General features: G+C 44.6%; 1 protein-coding gene across 19 annotated transcripts in view; it reads right to left on the reverse strand.

The window, feature by feature from the left end:
• The window catches only part of zmiz1a (zinc finger, MIZ-type containing 1a), a 445,305-nt gene that overhangs the window by 69,458 nt on the left and 356,529 nt on the right, over positions 1 to 19,318 (reverse strand). The window contains exon 1 of one of the 19 annotated variants that reach the window (XM_087982383.1): positions 2,694 to 2,717. The exons of the other annotated variants lie outside the window; for them this stretch is intronic. The gene's annotated coding sequence lies outside the window, so the exon portion shown is untranslated. Of the gene's footprint in view, positions 1 to 2,693; positions 2,718 to 19,318 lie in introns of those variants that run through there. 19 annotated transcript variants of the gene reach the window in all.

The following is a 19,318-nucleotide window of genomic DNA, read 5'->3' on the forward strand; positions in this document are numbered from 1 at the left end:
GGTGGGATTAGTTTAGTTTGGAATTATCTTTAGCATGGTCTGGTTAGATTGAAGGGTCTGTTTCCATGCTGTATGACTCTATTGGCCTTGTCAAACCTTTCATTTGATTCTTCTACAAATCTCACCATTGTTCACATCGCTCAAATACCAGGAAGATTCTACCCATTGTCTGTTTCTAAGTAAAATACTGCAATTTAAAAAAAAATAAAATGTTTCATGTTGTTGAAGAGCTTCCTAAGTTCTAATGCTGATTGAATTTAAGCCATAACATTTTTGGAACTGTACAAAAGCACATTCTAACCAGGGAGCTAACAGCATGGATAGATGATATTTGGGTGTGTATGTGTGATGATGGTGGTGTTGGTGGTTAGTGGGGTGGGGGGGGGGGGGGGGAGAGAGAGAGAGAGAGAGAGAGAGAGAGAGAGAGAGAGAGAGAAGATAAGTGGGGGAATTTGGGGTTAGAGACAAGTCTGCAAATGCTGGAATCCAAATTAGGCAGGCAAGAAGCTGGAAGAACACAGCAAGCCAGGCAGCAACAGGAGGTGGAGAAGTCAACGTTTCAAGTCTAATACTTCTTCAGGACTGGGGGTGGTTTTATGGGGAGCTGGGTGGTGAAGTGGGGAAAGGTGAAGACAGCTAGAGGGTACGACCTGGTTGGTCAATGGGAGGAATGAATCTGGTTGGTGGCAGGGAGCAGTGGAAGGAAGGAGTGGGGGGGAGGAGCTGGGAAGGGAGTCAGGGGATGGGGATGGCAGGGTGTGACAAGTGCTTGGCCACAGTGATCAATGTTGGGGTCTCAAATATTTACAATTTATAATCAACTTACATCAGCGATGAAGGGGCACAATGTACAGCTGCTGAACGTACTGCTGGCCCCAAAACAGGAGGGGACATTGTGAAGAGGACTTGAACAATGTTGCCTCCTAAGCTGAATTGCTACTCCAAGGATCAGCACATGGTTACTGGTATTGGCACACTGATGGCAGCACTGACTTCCTGTTCCAGATGACAGTGCTGCACACCGACCTCAGAAACCTGTGTAGCTGGGGATTACGGGAACAAGGAGTCTGCAAAGGGGCAGTGATGGGTTTAGTGAGCCGGCCAACATTTGACAGATGGAGTATAGTTCGCAAAACCTGAATCTTGTCCACTCGGGCAGGAAAAATAACAAAAAAAAATCAACATGAGGTATAGAAGGGTACATGATTTATAATAAGTTAGTTTGTAGATACAGAAAATGATTAAGGAGGCAAATACAGGTTGTAGGCTAATATAAGGTGAATATACAAGTTGCTAGAGTTACATACAGTATCGCTGAGACAATGTTTGATTCATTGTGGACAGTTTTGTTCTCTTTTTATCTGTTTAAACTATTTTCCTAATCACCCAGTTCAGAGATGTTACTACATACCTCTGGCACAGGTGGGGAAGGGACACTACCACGGCACCACAAGATTTCCTTATTTATGAAAGGATGTGAATGTGTTCAGGGCGGTTCAGAGAAGGCTCATGCGACTCATACCTGGAGTGAGAATGCGATCATGTGGGGGAGGTTGGGCCTGTATCTGTTGGGAGTTCAGACGTCCTCTTGGACTATGGGGGAACATGGAATATTTCACTGCTGCTGATTGCTAACCAATAGCCAGGGAAGAAAGGCACCTGTGTTTGGAATACCACGTATCATCTTAATCCCTTTACTTAAGGAGCAACACAAGCCATTCTGGGAAAGCTCATTCTACCAATTTCTGGGATGAAGGGGTTATCTTATGAGGAAAAAGTTCAGAACCCCATACTCTGTTGAGTTTAGAGGAATGAGAGGTGATTTTATTGAAACATAACAACCCAAGGGAAATAGATAGGTGGATGCTGGGAGGAAGTTCCTTTTTGCTGGGTGGGGAATAGAAATCACAACTAGTTAGAGGTCTTCTAGAGAGTCTCCAAATTAACTTTGAGATGAGAATCTCTTTTCTTTCAATAACTTTCAGAGGACATTATCTGTAGAATTCTCTTTCTCAGAGGGCAGTGAGACCAAGTCATTGACTTTATTCAGGGCCATGTTAGAGAGGTTTTTCATAGGGAAGGGAGTCAAGGGCTACCAGGTCAGACAGCAAAGTGGGGTTGAAACTACAAGCCCGTCACCCAAGAGAGCACTGACTGGCGTAACGGGTATGGAGCACCTTTCTGCTTTTCACTCCTACGTTCTTTTATTATGTTTACATTGTTGGGACCTGGCACAAGGAAATGGCCAGGGTCCTCCGACATTAGCTTAATACCATTCTCAGCAGAGAATCAAACAGGCGCATGGGAACAAAAACGGCAATGTGGGTCCAGAATGAGAGGGCAGAGGTTTAGGGTGAGAGGGGAAAGATATAAAAGGGACTTAAGAGGCAACTTTTTCACGCAGAGGGTGGTGTGTGTATGGAATGAGGAAGTGGTGGAGGCTGGTACAATTACAACTTTTAAAAGGCATCTGGATGGGTAAATGAATAGGAAGGGTTTAGCGGGAAATGGGCCGGGTACTGGCAAGTGGGACTAGATTAGGTTAGGTCGGCATGGATGAGTTGGGTCTGTTTCCATGCTGTACACTTCTAAGACTCCATAAGTAGTTGCAGGATGTTGTCCAAGAACATGAATCAAATAATGAAAGCAAGTCAGGCAAAATAGAAGAAAACACAGTAATTTGTGGATCTAACCTGCACAAACTGCTTTTCCTATCTTCCTTCTTCCATTCGATAAATGCTGTGGATTTGATTGGCGTTGATGTTGCTCTTTAACTGGGTTTGCTTGAGCAAATTTGCCCTCAGCCTGATCCTTTCTCCAATCTGCAGAGGAAGCATGAATCTGCAAACTCTGCCTCTCTCATTCAAGAGTCTAATCACTCTGCAATTGTAGCTTTCCAAGGCTGCGCAGAGTAAAAGTGCTGAAATGACAAAATTCTCAGCAGCAAGGGAAGGTGGACTTGGGGGTGGGTGGGTGGGTGGATTGAAGATGTGTGCTTCCTGATCATTCTGCACTTTCCATCACAAAGGAGCTCTGTAATTGTAAAATGCGTCACCAGTGCTTTGTGCATTGACTGAGTGTCCCCAGTCATGACAGTGAGGTGAAATATAGCTCTGCTCAGAAGTTCTAATTATTGGATCTGGTTCCCATTTAAAATGTGCTCAGACTTTCCATGACCTGCCCTCATCCTATCCACTTGCACAGCGATGGCATTTGACCTGGCTTGCTCACTCCACTTTAACCTGCTGGTGTGTCTCTGACTAACTGACACTGCAAAAACCCAGCTAATTGGGAGCACTTTCTCAACACAGGGATAAGTGATGTGCCAAGTCTGTGCAGGCTAGAGCAGGCAGCAATGAAATTCAAACAGCGATTACAATTAAACCTCGACGGTGCTGGTACACAGATATTTCAAGAAGTCAACTATGTGCGAGAAGAAGAGTGAGCAGCCTAGACTCTGCTGGGCAGATTGGAGCCCTGGGCGAGGTTATACCTCCCTGGCCAAGGACCAAGAGGAGAAAGTGAGGACTGCAGATGCTGGAGATCAGAGCTGAAAATGTGTTGCTGGAAAAGCGCAGCAGGTCAGGCAGCATCAAAGGAACAGGAGAATCGATGCTTCGGGCATGAGCCCTTCTTCAGGAATGAGGAAAGTGTGCCCAGCAGGCTAAGATAAAAGGTAGGGAGGAGGGACTTGGAGGAGGGGCGTTGGAAATGCGATAGGTGGAAGGAGGTTAAGGTGAGGGTGATAGGCCTCACACACACATCATTTACTGCATCCGCTGCACCCGATGTGGCCTCCTCTATATTGGGGAGACAGGCCGCCTACTTGCGGAACGTTTCAGAGAACACCTCTGGGACACCTGCACCAACCAACCCAACCACCCCGTGGCTCAACACTTCAACTCCCCCTCCCACTCCACCAAGGACATGCAGGTCCTTGGACTCCTCCATCGCCAGACCATAGTAACACGACGGCTGGAGGAAGAGTGCCTCATCTTCCGCCTAGGAACCCTCCAACCACAAGGGATGAACTCAGATTTCTCCAGTTTCCTCATTTCCCCTACCCCCCGCCTTGTCTCAGTCCCAACCCTCGAACTCAGCACCACCTTCCTAACCTACAATCTTCTTCCTGACCTCTCCGCCCCCACCCCCACTCCGGCCTATCACTCCTTTCACCTATCGCATTTCCAACGCCCCTCCCTCAAGTCCGTCCTCCCTACCTTTTATCTTAGCCTGCTGGGCACACTTTCCTCATTCCTGAAGAAGGGCTTATGCCCGAAATGTCGATTCTCCTGCTCCTTGGATGCTGCCTGACCTGCTGCGCTTTTCCAGCAACACATTTTCAGCAAGGACCAAGAGGACCAGGTTTTAAAGACGAAGGCATCACCTGCCTGACCTCTGACAGTACCCTGCCTGAACTCAGTAGGATGCCACCTTTTTGGGCAATTAGATTGATTGGAGTCAGGATGATATCTAGGGCAATGGATCCCCAAGATTTCGTCATAGGATCACAGAGGTGTACAGCACAGAAACAGAGCCTTCGGTCCAACCCGTCCATGCTGACTGGATATTCGAAATTAATTTACTCGTCCCATTTGCCAGCATTTGGTTCATATCCTCTATACCCATCCAGATGCCTTTTAAATGTTGTAATTGTACCAACCTCCACCTCTGGCAACTCATTCCATACATACACCACCCTCTGTGTGAAAAAGTTGCCCCTTAGGTCCCTTTTAAATCTTTCCCCTCTCACTCTAAACCTATGCCCTCTAGTTCTGGACTCCCCCCACTCCGGGGAAAAGACCTTGTCTATTTACCCTATCCATGTCCGTCATGATTTTAGAAACCTCCATAAGGTCACCCCACAGCATCTGGTGCTCCAGGGAAAATAGTCTCAGTCTATTCAGCATCTCCCCATAGCTCAAATCCTCCATCCCTGTAAATCTTTTCTGAACCTTTTCAACTTTAACAACATGGAACAGCGATGGATCAAATTGTAATGCTCTCTAGTTGACATTTGAGAGATCTTACTATACGCAAACTGGTCAGAATCATAGAACCGTACAGTGCAGAAAGAGGGGATTCAGCCCATCAAATCTGCACTGCCCTGTGAAAAGCAACACACCGAGACCTTTCCACCCTATGCCTGTAACCCTGCATTTCCCGTGGCTAACCCACCCAGTCTATACATCCCTGGACATTGCAGGACAACTTCCCATGGCTAATCCACCTCGACACCATGGGCAACTTAGCATGGCCAATCCACTTAACCTGCACGTTTTTAGACTGTGGGAGGTAACAGGAGCAGCTGGCAGAAATGCACAAAGAGATGGGGAGACCACGCAAACTCCACACAGTCAGCCGAGGGTGGAATCAAACCGAGGTCCCTAGCGTTGCGAGGCAGCATTACTAACCACTGAGCCACCGTGCCGTGCTTTGTTGCATTTCTGTTCATGGGAACCTTAAAGTAAAAGTAATTCAGTTGCTGTGACCCATTGTTAGGCACCCTGAGGCTCAGAAAGAGTTAAACACTGCTATTGTATCTGTCTCCACCACCACCTCTGGCAGTGCATACCAGGCACTTACCACCCTCTGTGTTAAAAAAAACTTCCCTCTCTCATCTACTTTACCTTACTTTACCCCTTTTACCTTAAATCTGTGTTCCCAAGTAATTGACAGGCAAGCCCATTCTTGTGTGTTTCCAGCTCTTACGTGAAAACAACTCTTGAATAGTGCTTTCCTTCTCAGTGGTAGGGCCAGACGGGGTGAGGTGGGAGGGGAGGGGAGGGGAAGGCAGGGTTACAATGCCTGGGGGATAACTGGTGAATTCCTGATCTCAGTCAGACTGTCTATGAATGCCTCTGTAGAGAGGCTGGGTCAGATTTGCCTCCAGAGAGTCTCAAAGACACTGCCCCTCAGCAGCCTTGAAGAGAAAGCAGTTTAACATACCACACATTAGACCATGATGTGGAGGTGCCGGGTTGGACTGGGGTGGACATAGTTAAAAATCACACAACACCAGGTTATAGTCCAACAGGTTTATTTGGAGGCACTAATTTTTGGACTGCTGCTCCTTCAATCAGATAACTAGAGGGTCAGGATCACAAGACACAGAATTTATGGTCTACACATTGATCAGTTAGAACAGTAATCATAAGCAGGAGCTAATATTAAACTGTAAACTTGACAAAATAAAAAGGGACTTTAATCAGTTGAATAAAACTGACCGACATGACAATTCACTCCAGTCCTCTCCCTGACCATTGATCAGAGAAAGGCTCCCATGCTTCCCCAATCCCAACAGAGTTCACAGCCCAAAATATTAATGTGGCACTTCTTTCGACAGACATGGAAAGACTTAGATTAGATTAGATTCCCCACAGTGTGGAAACAGGCCCTTCGGCCCAACCAGTCCACACTGACCCTCCGAAGAGTAACCCATCCAGGCCCATTTCCCTCTGACTAATGCACCTAACACTACGGGCAATTTAGCACGGCCAATTCACCTGACCTGCACATCTTTGGACTGTGGGAGGAAACCGGAGCACCCGGAGGAAACCCACGCTGACACGGGGAGAATGTGCAAACTCCACACAGTTACCCGAGGCTGGAATCTTGTAGAATATTAACAACTTATTCACGAACCACTTGGTCAGGAAGTTTGGAATTTGGGGATGGGGTGAAGAATCGAACTTATTTCCAATGAACCCCAAAACGTAGCTGTTTTATGTGCAGTGGAATCAATACTAGCCAATAGTTGGGATAGGGAATTGTCAGCTGTCCTCTAAGTGGAGTGAAGGGCCTGTTTGGCTAGCAACGGGAGAAGATAAATCACAAGTGAGTCTTAACAAGGAGGAGCACTTTCCTTAGCAACACAATGCAGTTTCTTTTTAAACGTTTTACTACAATGGTGACCATTTTAATTGAATTCAGATTTCACCATCTGCTATCTTCAGATTCAAACACATGTCCCTCGGACCACAAGTCCAGAGACATTACATTTACAGGACTGAAATAACTCCACAGAGGCCAGCATCCATCACCAAGTGACCCTTTATTTACACATGAACAGTCCTTAACTTTAGTACTGCCTCACACAGAGTCAGCTACCTGACTGTCAGCATTTCTGTCACGCCCTCTTTTATATGTCAGGCCAGGCTCCCAGTTTGGACCAGATTAACAGCCACAATCAGGGAACTCATATTCCATGAGGTTCAGCTGGCTGACTTCATCACAATCACTACAAACACCATATCCCTGAGGATGTAGTTTAATGCATGCTATCAATAGGGATAAGTAATAAATTAGTTAGTCATAATTACTGACTAACAGGAGAAATCTATCTCCATCAGAACCCCAAGGTAGATTCCTGATTCTTTACACTGCACAGCATCATCTACACTGAAAGAGCCTAATGCAGTCTTCAACATTAACCCTTTCAGAACCATTAGAGCAGCCACAAACCAGCTCAACGAGATGCTTGATGCAGGCTATTGTCAGAATTAGCATCTCACACAAGTTTGGCAGGTGGTGAAACTCCTTTCCAATTGTATACACTATTTAGTAAGATATAACCCTATGGAGAGCTTTGGTTTCCTACCAACAGTAATTCTTCACGAAATTTCCTGTCTGTATTAATGACAATAAAATAAGCAAATTAAATCTTCCTCCAGCACTCTACAAAGACTTCCCATTTGGGTTCTGATTACACCTAATGTCATTTCACCACTTATGCATCCAAATCTTGAGTGCATGCATACGTCTAATGCTAACTTTTCCATTAACCGCTTAATGAAAACCATGTGTTAATACTTGTCACAACTATAAATTGTAGCACTGAGCTACTTGGGTTTCATGTTCCTCACTTTCTGGACTAGAGTCAATCCTGTCTAGTAGCTGACTTTCCTTCATGGTTTCCAAATTTGCCAAGCATTTATTGATAAATGAAAGCAAGGACGAAATTTTAACCTCAAAATGGTGCCTGAATCGTGTCTGCTTTAAATTAGTCTTCGACCTGTTACTTTTCTTCCTGAATCTGCCCTTGCTCAGCCCTCCCTATACAAAATGATTGACTCGAGGCTCACAATTTTGCCTCTTTCAGCCTTTTCACTCCTCCATTTCACAATTTTTACTGTGGTCCGCGTTGATCAGGAACTTCTGCTAAGAACTACAGTTGGGAACCCATATCCCAGCACTCAGTGGGTTTGGACAATCGCAACGTGTTGTCCCCTTGTGTCACCTTTGTCATCCAACACAACGATCACACAATAATTTACCCTCAACTGAAACAAAACAAGATGAATGCTGAGGACTTGTGGAGAAATCACAAAAATGGCTTCACATATTTCTAGCCCTGTCAAAAATCACACTGAGTGATGGAAAACCCACACCAAATCTCCAGTCGAGGCTGAACTAGTATTTAACAAGATACATCATTATTTCCTTGGTTTTGTATATTAGGCCTCTATTGAAACATAGGGGCTTAACAAGGGTAGATGCAGAAACGTTCCTTCCTCTTGTAGCAGAGTCTAAGACAGAGGGTGTAATCTCATAATAAGGAGCTCACACACTTAAGATAGAGATGATACGGAAGTATATTTTCTCTCAAATGAATTGGTGGAATTCTTTACTGCAGAGGGCTGGGTAATTAAGTTTATTCAAGGCTGAGATAGACATATTTTTAATCAGTAAGAGAATCAGATGGAGAGGCAGGAAAGTGCAGTTGAGGATTCAGATCACAGTGAAGGATGGAGCCGACCTGATCGCCTAACCCAGCTCCTACATCTTATGGTCTTATGCATAAAGCACACGAGATCCCTTTGTAACTGCTTCCCCGACCCGCCTTGCCACATTCAAATGTGATTGGTTTCTAAAATGCTGCAGTAGATCACAGTGATTAATTTCACAAGCAATCAGGAATGAATAGTGATGTCCGCTAGTCTGGATGCAGCTGGAAGGATGATCGAAGGTCAGATGCTGTTGATCAATAACTAGCAAACTGCAGATCTTCGTCCACTTCTCCGACAACAAATGGACATTTAGACACCATACAGTGAACACAGCACCAGCACACCACCTCATCCATGGCCTAGGAATAAAGAAAAACTGCAGGTGCTGAAAATCAGAAAGAAAAATAAGAAATTGCTGGAGAAACTCAGAAGGTCTAGCAGCATCTGTGGAGAGAGAAACAGAGTTAACATTTCAGGTCCAGTGACCCTTCTTCAGTCTGTTCTGAGGAAAGGTCACTGGATCCGAAATGTTAACTCTGTCTTTCTCTCGACAGATGTTGCCAGACCTGCTGAGTTTCTCCAGCAAGTTCTGTTTTTGGTGTCATAACTCCCTGATCTGTTCAACTCGAGAAAGCCCTATCACAGTCCACAACCAAACCTTAAGATCACTGCGATGCACTGGAATCTGATCACGTTTATCAATGACAATGAGGCACATTCAGGAACTGAGGGATCATAATCAGGACTGTCCCCTCAACTGGGATGGATTTTAAAACCTTGTTTTGGCTGGTGCGGGTCTCCCATCAATTAACACCAAGTACATGCATGTTAGAAACATAAGCAGCTGTCAGTGTTTCCTGGAGTTTTTTTTTAAAAACAGTATCGGAAGCTGGGTAGAAATGAAGTCAACAGTTGAAAGAAGAAATCTGACGGATGAACTATGTTTCATGTCTATCCTTCAGCTGTGCTACTGTGGTAACCTTACATTTCCCCATTTTATCAGAGATACTACTGGGAGCTCTGAATGTGATTTTCCTGTACTCTTGCCCCTCTCATTATGATGTTGACAGAAACTGATGACACCTTTTCCTGTTTCACTCCCTTCTTGACCTGAAGGATTGAAAAGCCTTTTTCCCCTTTCTGGCACCATTGTTTTTTCTTAAAACCAACTGAGGCATCACTTCTGTTCATCTCCTCTCCCATTCCTTTAAACCTTGGTGATTTCCCCTTTAGAACACGGTGCTATGGTAATCTGCTTCACAAATTGTGAGAGACTCAGACAGCAGTTTTACTTGTTGGTACAGGCAAAGAATCTCCTCAGTGCTCACCCCGAGATTTGCTTGCAATTGGGAAGGAGAAAAATACAGCTACTGTTAATCTATGGTGTCTACAGCCCAGTGGCTTACAAAATTAAAATGTGTAGGGATTTGAATATATATGACTTATGAAGCAGTGAACATCCCACAGACTGAATCACAGCCCATGAGGTTCTGTCATGGTCTAATCATTTTATTGCCTGCTAATGTTTCTGAACCCAGTGCTGCTGCCATGGCAGTCCATCTCTCAGTCCTGTGCTCATCACTGAGTCCTCAGCCTGTATCAGCTCACAGGGAAACAACATGTGCGCTGCCTCTGATCCTTCCCTAATGGATTCTGTGCATTGCGACCTTTAAACCCTCAGTTTTGAGAAGGGGGCAACATGACTTGCTATTTGCCCTCCAGGGAGGCAACATTCAATTCACTTGGTGGATTAACAAATGCATGTTCAATTTTCTTACATTGAAGATCGGAGGAGACCATTCAGCCCATCGAGCCTGAACCACCATTCACCACAATCATGGCCAATCGGTCCAACTCAATAGCCTAATCCTGCTTTCTCCCCATAACCTATAATCCCATTCACCCCTAGTGCTATATTTAGCCTCCTCTTGAAAACATTTAATGTTTTGGCATCAACTACTTCCTGTGGTAATGAATTCCACAGGCTCCCCACTCTTTGGGTGAAGAAATGTCTCCTCATCTCCATCCTGAATGGTCCACCCCAAATCCTCAGTGTGACCCCTGGTTCTGGACACACCCACCATCGGGAACATCCTCCATGCGTCTACCTTGTTTAGTCCCATTAGAGTATTATACATCTCTAGGAGATTCCACCCCCCCCACCCCAACATTCATCTGAAGTTCAGCGAAAACAACATAAAGTAAACGCCACACTGCAGTTGGATTGAGACTGCCTTAGACAGCAGGTGAAAGAGCTTCACCTTGCTTATCACTGCATGGCTTTCTGGCATTCGCTCCCCAAGACGACATTGGAATTAGATTCAACTGTAACTTTTAAATGGGAAATGGACAGTATAGACATAAAAAATTTGCAGGGATATTAGAATAACTGGTCAGTCTTTTCAAAAAGCAGTCACACAGATACATAGGAACATAGAGTCTAGGAGCTAGAGGCCATTTGGCCCTCCAGATCTGTTCCACCATTGCTGATCTTGTTGTGGTCTCAGCTCCATTTTCTTCCTGTCAGCTATCCGCATTCCCTCCCCTCCCTTGTCTAACAACAATCTATCGACAGGAGCATAGGACTTACACCCAGAGTGGGCTGAATGGCCTCCTTCTGTGCTCTGCAATCCTCAGCCCTCACTCCAGCCAATTGGCAACTTCAATCAAAACACAACCATTTCCTTCAGTACGTCAACGCCCAGGACGGGGATCTCTGATCATGCGCCCACCAACCCACTAGCTCCCTCCCCTCCCACCCTTGCAGTTTAACACAGGGAAACACCATGGCTGGAGAGTCCACTAGAGGATCAAAGGCCACGTATCTCCGATGACCCTAATGGTGCTTAGCAGGCAAACAGAAACCAGCAAGGCTGCTCACATACAGTTGAGCTCTCACCTTCCATCTACTGCCACATGCTCTTTCTACACTGAATCAAGCTGGACACTGGGGCTAGAAACTAAAGTGTTACCAGAGCATCTACCGAGTAGCTTTGGGGTGCACCAATGCCAAAGTGGGGCCTTGAAAACCAGCCAACTGCATTCTCGGGCAATTTAAACAAAAGCAGCTGTGTTACCATAGTAAAGAATTTAAACATAAAGATGCAGGCTCATTGTAATAGATAATTGGGTACATTAAACATAAGGTGCTAGGCCTGTCAAATAGAGAACTACATACAAACGTATAAATTATCTTGTGCAACCAAGCTCAGTTGTCTGCCTCCAACGGGTGGCTCTCACACAAAGAAAGACTTACATTTACATAGCACTTTTGACAAGCACTGGACGTCTCAAAGCACTTGACAGCCAATCAAGTGCATGTTGAATTGTAGTCGCTGTTGTAATGAATTTAATGAGGCAGCCAATTTGTGCTCAGCAAACTCTGAGAAACAATAATATGATAAATATGCTGTTAATCCATTTTTTTGTGATAAATGAGGGATAAAGATTGATTGGGTCACTAGGGTGAACTCACCCACAATTCTTCAAAGTACTGCTACAGGGTCATTTTCATCCAATCAAGGAGGCAGATGGAACCTCAGCTTAAGGTCTCACCCAAAAGGGAAAAGCATCTTTGACAGTGCGGAACTCCCCCTGTACAGCACTGGGAGGCCCAGACTTAACTTTTGTGCTCAAACCCTGGAGTGGGGCTTGAACCCTGAGACCTTATATCTCAAAGGACACAGAGCTACCAACTGAACATCAATACCTTTCATTTATTAAAAATGACGTGTTCAGAAACACCACCACCCTGGTCAGGATGGAAATGTAACTTCACCCATCAACCATGACCAATGAAGATCAGATACAAACAAAACCATGTGTGTGTGATGGTGAGAAGGACCTGAAAGCAAAACCATCTTCACTTACTCCATGAACAAGTGAGTTCAAAGAGAATCACAACGCTCAGCACCATTTGAGATTCCTCAGATATTGAGGTTTGGAATCACAAGTGATGAGTAACATTTCCACCACACAAGTGCCAGGCAATAATCATCTCTAATATGAAAGAATCTAACATTGAATGCCAAGGAACAATGGCATTACTGTCACTGAATCCCTCATTATCAACATCCAAGGAATTACCATTGACCAGAATCTAAACTGGACTGGCCATAGAAACACAGTGGCTACACGAGCAGGACAGAGTCTAGGAATTCTGCATTGAGTACCTCACCTCCTGACTCCCTATCCACCATATATGAGACAGAAGTCAGGAGTGTGATGGAATATTCCCCATTTGCCTGATGAGTGCAGCTCCAACAACATTCAAGAGGCTTGACACCATCCAGGACAAAGCAATCCACCAGGGTGGCACAATATCCACAAACATTGACTTCCCTTACCACTGACACTCAGTAGCAGCAATGTGTACCACATACAAGTTGCACTGCAGAAGTTCATCAAGGCTCCTTAGTCAGCAGCTTCCAAGCCCATGACTGCTACCAGCTAGAAAGACAAGGGCAGTAGATACATGGAAACATCACCATCACCACCATCACCTCCAAGTTCCGCTCTAAGTCACTCACCACACTAATTTGGAATTTTATCACAGTCCCTTTAGCTACTGGGTCTGAATCCTGGATATCCTTTCCCAACAGCATTGAGGATGTATTTTTACCCAAGGACAACAGAAGGTAGCTCACCACCATCTTCTCTGGCACAATTAGGGATGAGCAATAAACACTGGACAAACCAGCAAGGCCCATAACCCATGAATGAACTTTTTAAAATTAGCTACCCCAAACTTGCTTTCACTTGCCACTCTCAAGTTGCAGCATATATACATTTTCAGGTGTAGTCAACTCCTGATCTCCTCCTACAGAAAAATGGAAACTGAAATCGAGACAAATATCCAACTTTCAAACACTTCACAAATTATCTTTCTATGGATTAGATTGAGAACAAGATCTTAAAAGGTCCTAACAGGCCGGTCATCATTGCATATTAAGAATAGATCTAATCAAACTTGGCAGCCAAGCTCTCTAGCTTTCAGTGTTCAGTTCAAGTGTAAAGACTGTATCTTTTCATTTCTCTGTATGTTTGATTGTGGGGAGGAATGGGAAATAAGATTGTTTTAAAAAGTAAAAGGAACGTGGATAGGATGGTTGCACTTTTAAAAGCAAATTACCTGTCATATTTTTGTAATAGCTGTCTCACTGCTATTTATTCAAGCAGTGGGGTAGGTTACTACAGATTGGCTGGCGTTGGGGTGGATAAAGAGAGATAGAGTTGGTAACAAGTCTCAACTGACAACTGGTCTCAAGTCTACAGACCAATGACAATGGCCTCTTGCTTGCCAACAACAACGTGATTGGCTCCCAGGTAGCTGAACAGCTTGAGGCTGTGAATGTTTGATCAAAGGCCAATGAACGTTTGATAAGGAAGGAGCTGTCTTTTCTCTGCAGGAAGAATGGGTCTCAATCTTGATGAAAGCCAGCTCATTTTTCTCGTCAGCTCCTGTTAGCTGCCGCTAATAAATCAGAAACTTTATCATTTGTGAACCAGTTGCCCTGAGCCTCTTGGAACAAATGGATGTACCCACAGAAGGAAGATTGAGGAACAGCAAAACCAAAAGGAATTATCTCAGTGAAATGTGTGGACAGGGACCACTATAAGTCCCTGTTCAGTCTTTCCCTCTGTCCATAGTACCCTTTTTTTCTTGGTATCTGCCCTGTGTATGTGTGTAGGTAGAGATTTATAACAGGGTTAAAATTTTAATTTGTAAAGTTATACATTGATGGTTCATTGTTTTTTAGATCAGATTCCCTACAGTGTGGAAACAAGCCCTTCGGCCCAACAAGTCCACACTGACCCTCCGAAGAGTAACCCATCCCAACCCCTTTTCCCCTCTGACTAATGCACCTAACACTACGGGCAATTTAGCATGGTCAATTCACCTGACCTGCACATCTTTGGACTGTAGGAGGAAACCGGAGCAATTGGTGGAAACCCACGCAGACACTGGGAGAATGTGCAAACTCCACATAGACAGTCGCCCGAGGGTGGAATTGAACCTGGGAGCCTGGTGCTGTGAGGCAGCAGTGCTGACCACTGTGCCACCATCTCGCTTGTTTATGAACAATTAGTAGCTAGAATCTATTTAATTATAATAAATAGCAATTCTTGCCAAGTGCAGATACCCGGCCTATGTTTTCCATCAACTTGGGTTTAAAGACAGTAAATTGAAGAATTGATGCACTTTTATACAAAATGTAACTTTTGTGTCAACTCTGGGAAGAGTAGGGCTTTATTTCCTGCACAACGCCCCAGTGAAGTGTAATACAAGCAACTTCTCAAGTTTATCCAATTCAAAGTTCTCCTTTGATAGCTCTTTTTATCACTCACATCTCCTCCCAATTCAAAACTAGGGAACACACAATCCACATAAAAAAGCAGCTTCCAACATATCAAACTCTGGGGCATGGAATTCCCCAAGCATTAATACCAGTGGATAAGGGATTTGCTCCAGTAATATGATTTTCTTCATTGTTTTTGCGGAGGTATTTGGTACAGCTCTACTAGCTCAGTCTGAACTCTCTTCTAATTATAAAGAATGCTACAGAATGTTCTCGTGGTGTGAGTCACACTTTAACCAGCTCTGCAATCTGCCTTTTACAGCAAGTAATGCTCCCAGCACACAAACGACTGGGGAGGGGGTGGACTCGCCAATGGGAGAATCTCTACTGTGAGAACTCATTGGAAATTCAGATCTACTCCTTTACTCGTCATGCCACGGACACCACGACTTCCCAAACAAAAAAAATCAGGATTAAAAAAAAAAATCACACAACACCAGGTTATAGTCCAACAGGTTTAATTGGAAGCATTAGCTTTCGGAGCAGCACTCCTAAAGCTAGTGCTTCCAATTAAACCTGTTGGACTATAACCTGGTGTTGTGTGATATTTAACTTTGTACACCCCAGTCCAACACCCCACCTCCAAATCAAAAAAACCCAGGAGTACTGTATATCACCAAAATGGCTGAACTGTGTCAAATGGTCTACCTCCAGATATGTTAGGTGCTTACCGGTGTTAAATTATCAAGAGAAAGTATTCTGGTTGGGTCAGGAGAACGGTCAGTCTGGAACAATTCCAGAGTTTGAGCCCCAGATTTGACCGTGGGCCTTCTGGGAAGGTAAGCTTCTTTGTTTTCGACTTGGCTGAAGGGAAACCTCCTCATCCTGCCACAAGCTGACTCCACGTGGGACGTTGAAGAAGGGATTGGACAAGATTTTCACAAGCAGGTCCCGTGTAAATGATTAAAAACATGGGATAGAGGGGGAGAATTTGTTCCATGTCGTTTCATAAATAAATATACCCACTACAGGTCTTAGTTAGAATCACAGACTCCGTAGTGTGGAAGCAGGCCACTTGGCCTACTGAGTCCACACTGACCCTCCAAAGAGTATCACACCCAGACTCACCCTCCTCCCTTATCCCTGAAACCCTGGCATTTCCATGGCTAATGCATCTAGCCTGCACATCTCTGGGCACTATGTACAATTTAGCATGGCTAACGTACCTAACCTGCACATCTTTGGACTGTGGGAGGAAACTAGAGTACCCAGAGGAAACCCACGCAGACACTGGAAGAATGTGCAAACTCCACACAAACAGTTGCCTGAGGCGGGAATCAAACCCCGGTCCCTGGCGCTGAGAGGCAGCAGAGCTGACCACTGAGTCACTGGGCCGCCCCAATTAGATTCAACTGACTTCACCTTTTATCAGATGTGTGATGTGTGCTGTGCATTGGGAGGTGCTAAGTTGAACCCTTCAATCAATGCTGCTATGGCAACCTGAACAGACACCTTCAACGTAGGAATTCTTTTCCAGTGACACTCTACCTTCAAGAAAACGTTTGGAAAAAACTGGACTGTTCTTGAGCCTTTTTGGGCCCCCTATCATGGATGGACTGTAGGATTGGCTCTGTGCACCATCTACTAGATTTTACAGCAACAAATCAAAGGCTTATTCAACAGAAGTTTTCAAACCAGCGATCTCCACTATGTTGAAGAACAAGGACAACAGACAAATGGGAAAACCATCAACCACAAGTTCCTCTCCTATTGGCACAACTTCCTGTCTTACAAATATATTTCCATTCCTACATCATCTCTCGATCAAATTCCTGCAACTCTCTTCCCAAAAGTACCGTGGGTGTACCTGCAGCGCATGATGAGAACATGACTCACCACCACCTTCTCAAGGGCAATTAGGGATGAGTGATTCACTCTGGCTCTGACAATGACGCATACATCCCACAAATCAATTTATCGAAAAAGCTATGGGGATAGAAACCACACCAATTCACTGGAATGCAAACATGGGGCAAAAGGCCATGGTCAGTAATCACTGAAGCAGTCGGGGCCAATGGGAAAATTCAACAGACATGCCCAAAATTCTGAAAAGATGGAGAGGGTAAGTAGTTAAAAGTTACTTCCACTAGATCATGAATTGATAAGGAAAGCAGAAACTTACAATTAATGGTGAAAAGGAATCTTGTCATGCAGAACGTGGAATTAATTACCAAAAGTGACTACTGAAGCCAAGTTAATCTCAGCAACAAAGATAATTGCTAAATGGGATGAGAGATGGGATTAGATGACTCCCATGTAAAGCCAGCCACAGATACAACAGGCGATTTGTAATCGAAGTTTAAATCTGGAATCGTAAGCTAATAGCCTCAGTGATGGTGATCGCAAAACTAAACACTGATTGTTGAGACAATCCGCCTGGGAAGGAAATCGGTCATCCTTACCAAGTCTGGTCTACATGTGACCGCAGAGCTACTGCAGTTTGGTTGACTCTTCTCTACCCTCTGACGTGGCTCAGCAAGCTCAGGAGCAGCAACGTGCATCATTTACAAAACATACTGCAGACGTTCACCACTTCGACAGCACCTTCCCCCCAATCCAACAAATGCTGAAGATCGCAGTGGGTCAGCCAGTATTCACGGGGGGGCAGAGCAAGCTAACATTTCGAGTCGAGATGACTCCTCATCACAACCGAAGTGAAGCTCTGATGAGGAGTCATCTTGACTCAAAACATTAGCTTGCTCTGTCTCCATGGATACTGGCCGACCCGCTGTGATCTCTAGCATTTGTTGTTTTCAGTCCAGCATCTGCAGGAATTTGTTCTGACTTTCCAAAACCATAAGCAATACAATCCATTAGGACAAGGGCAGCAAAGACATGGGAACACCAGCATCTACAAGCACCCCTGCAAGCTATTCATCATCCTGAGTTGTGTACAATGCGTGCCTCCGTCTTTTCAGTATCGCTGTGTCAAAATCCTGAAACTCCCTCCCTAACAGCATTGCAGGTTACCTACACAAAATAGATCGAAGCAGGTTAAGTAGGCAGCTCACAACCACCTTCTCAAGGGCAACTAGGGATGGACATTAAATGCTGGCCCAACCAACAATGCCAATATCCCACGAATGGAAAGAAATTCTCCTCATTTCAATACCAATAAGGGATGGGCAATAAACATTCGCCCTTGTAAGTGACAAGCACGCACCGTGAAAGAATAAAGAAAGTACAGAAGGTAGTCAAACAAAATGAGGCCAGTGCATCATTTAAAAGCAATGCCACAAAAAAAATCACAGCTTGCTTCCTTTTATAGAGATTGTAGGAAATGTAGTGTTACAGGGAAAGGGTAGGGAGGTGTGGGTCAGGATGGGATGCTCTTTGGAGGGTCAGTGTGGACTCGATGGGCCGAATGGCCTGCTTCACTGTAGCGTTTCTATGAAGCAGTGCAGCTGACTACAGGCAAGTGGGTCTACGGATCGCCGTAAGAACACTAGTCGTTAAGAGAAAGTTGACTTTGATTGTGACCTCTGGGTAGACTCAGAGGAATAAAGCAAAACGATCCCACACATTTTCATTTGGCTATTAACAGTGCTGATTACCTCCTGACTTGCAATGCAAAGGTGGGTGTGCAATGCTCAGGGTCCACTTCCCCTTTGACAGAATTTCACAGCCCCATGTTTTAACATAATTAATATCATCACAAAACCCTCACTGGACAACTTTGCATAAAACACCATTCTAGACCAAAATTACCCAGATTTAAATGATTAATTTTGACGTGAAAGGGGAACTTGTAATTTCTTAAGAAGAAACAATGCACCAAGCTCCCATTTTCACTGCATTGCTCTTTAGAAATCTGGTCCCTTTTCAGGGTTACAGTTGGCTGAAGCACTGCTACATCAGAAGCTTACAAACTATAATTCGTACTACAGCCTCACCATGCTAGTCATTTTTAAGGCAAGCTACAGGACTCGGACTCCAAAAATAAGATCCAATTGTCACAGATGTACTTTGAACTGCACTAATTTTCCATAAAGTATCTATGTAAGCTACAAAGTTCATAAACAGGTCGAGAAAAATAGCACTGGAAAACAAAATGCCTTACTCTCGAACAATCACATTTGGAATTCCTTCTTAAACTGCTTGCATCTCTCTCTTTCCTCTAAGACAATGTTTAGTCCCAGCGTCCAGGTGAAGCCTTGAGCCACCACACCTCCCCAGTGTTAGTCCAGTTTTTTTTTCCCCAGCAGGCCTCAGATGTTTCTTGGGATTTTT

Source organism: Chiloscyllium plagiosum, unplaced genomic scaffold (genome assembly GCF_037043375.1).
Source record: "Chiloscyllium plagiosum isolate Xiang-an unplaced genomic scaffold, Cpla_swu_hap1 HiC_scaffold_43, whole genome shotgun sequence".
Lineage (NCBI taxonomy): Eukaryota > Metazoa > Chordata > Chondrichthyes > Orectolobiformes > Hemiscylliidae > Chiloscyllium > Chiloscyllium plagiosum.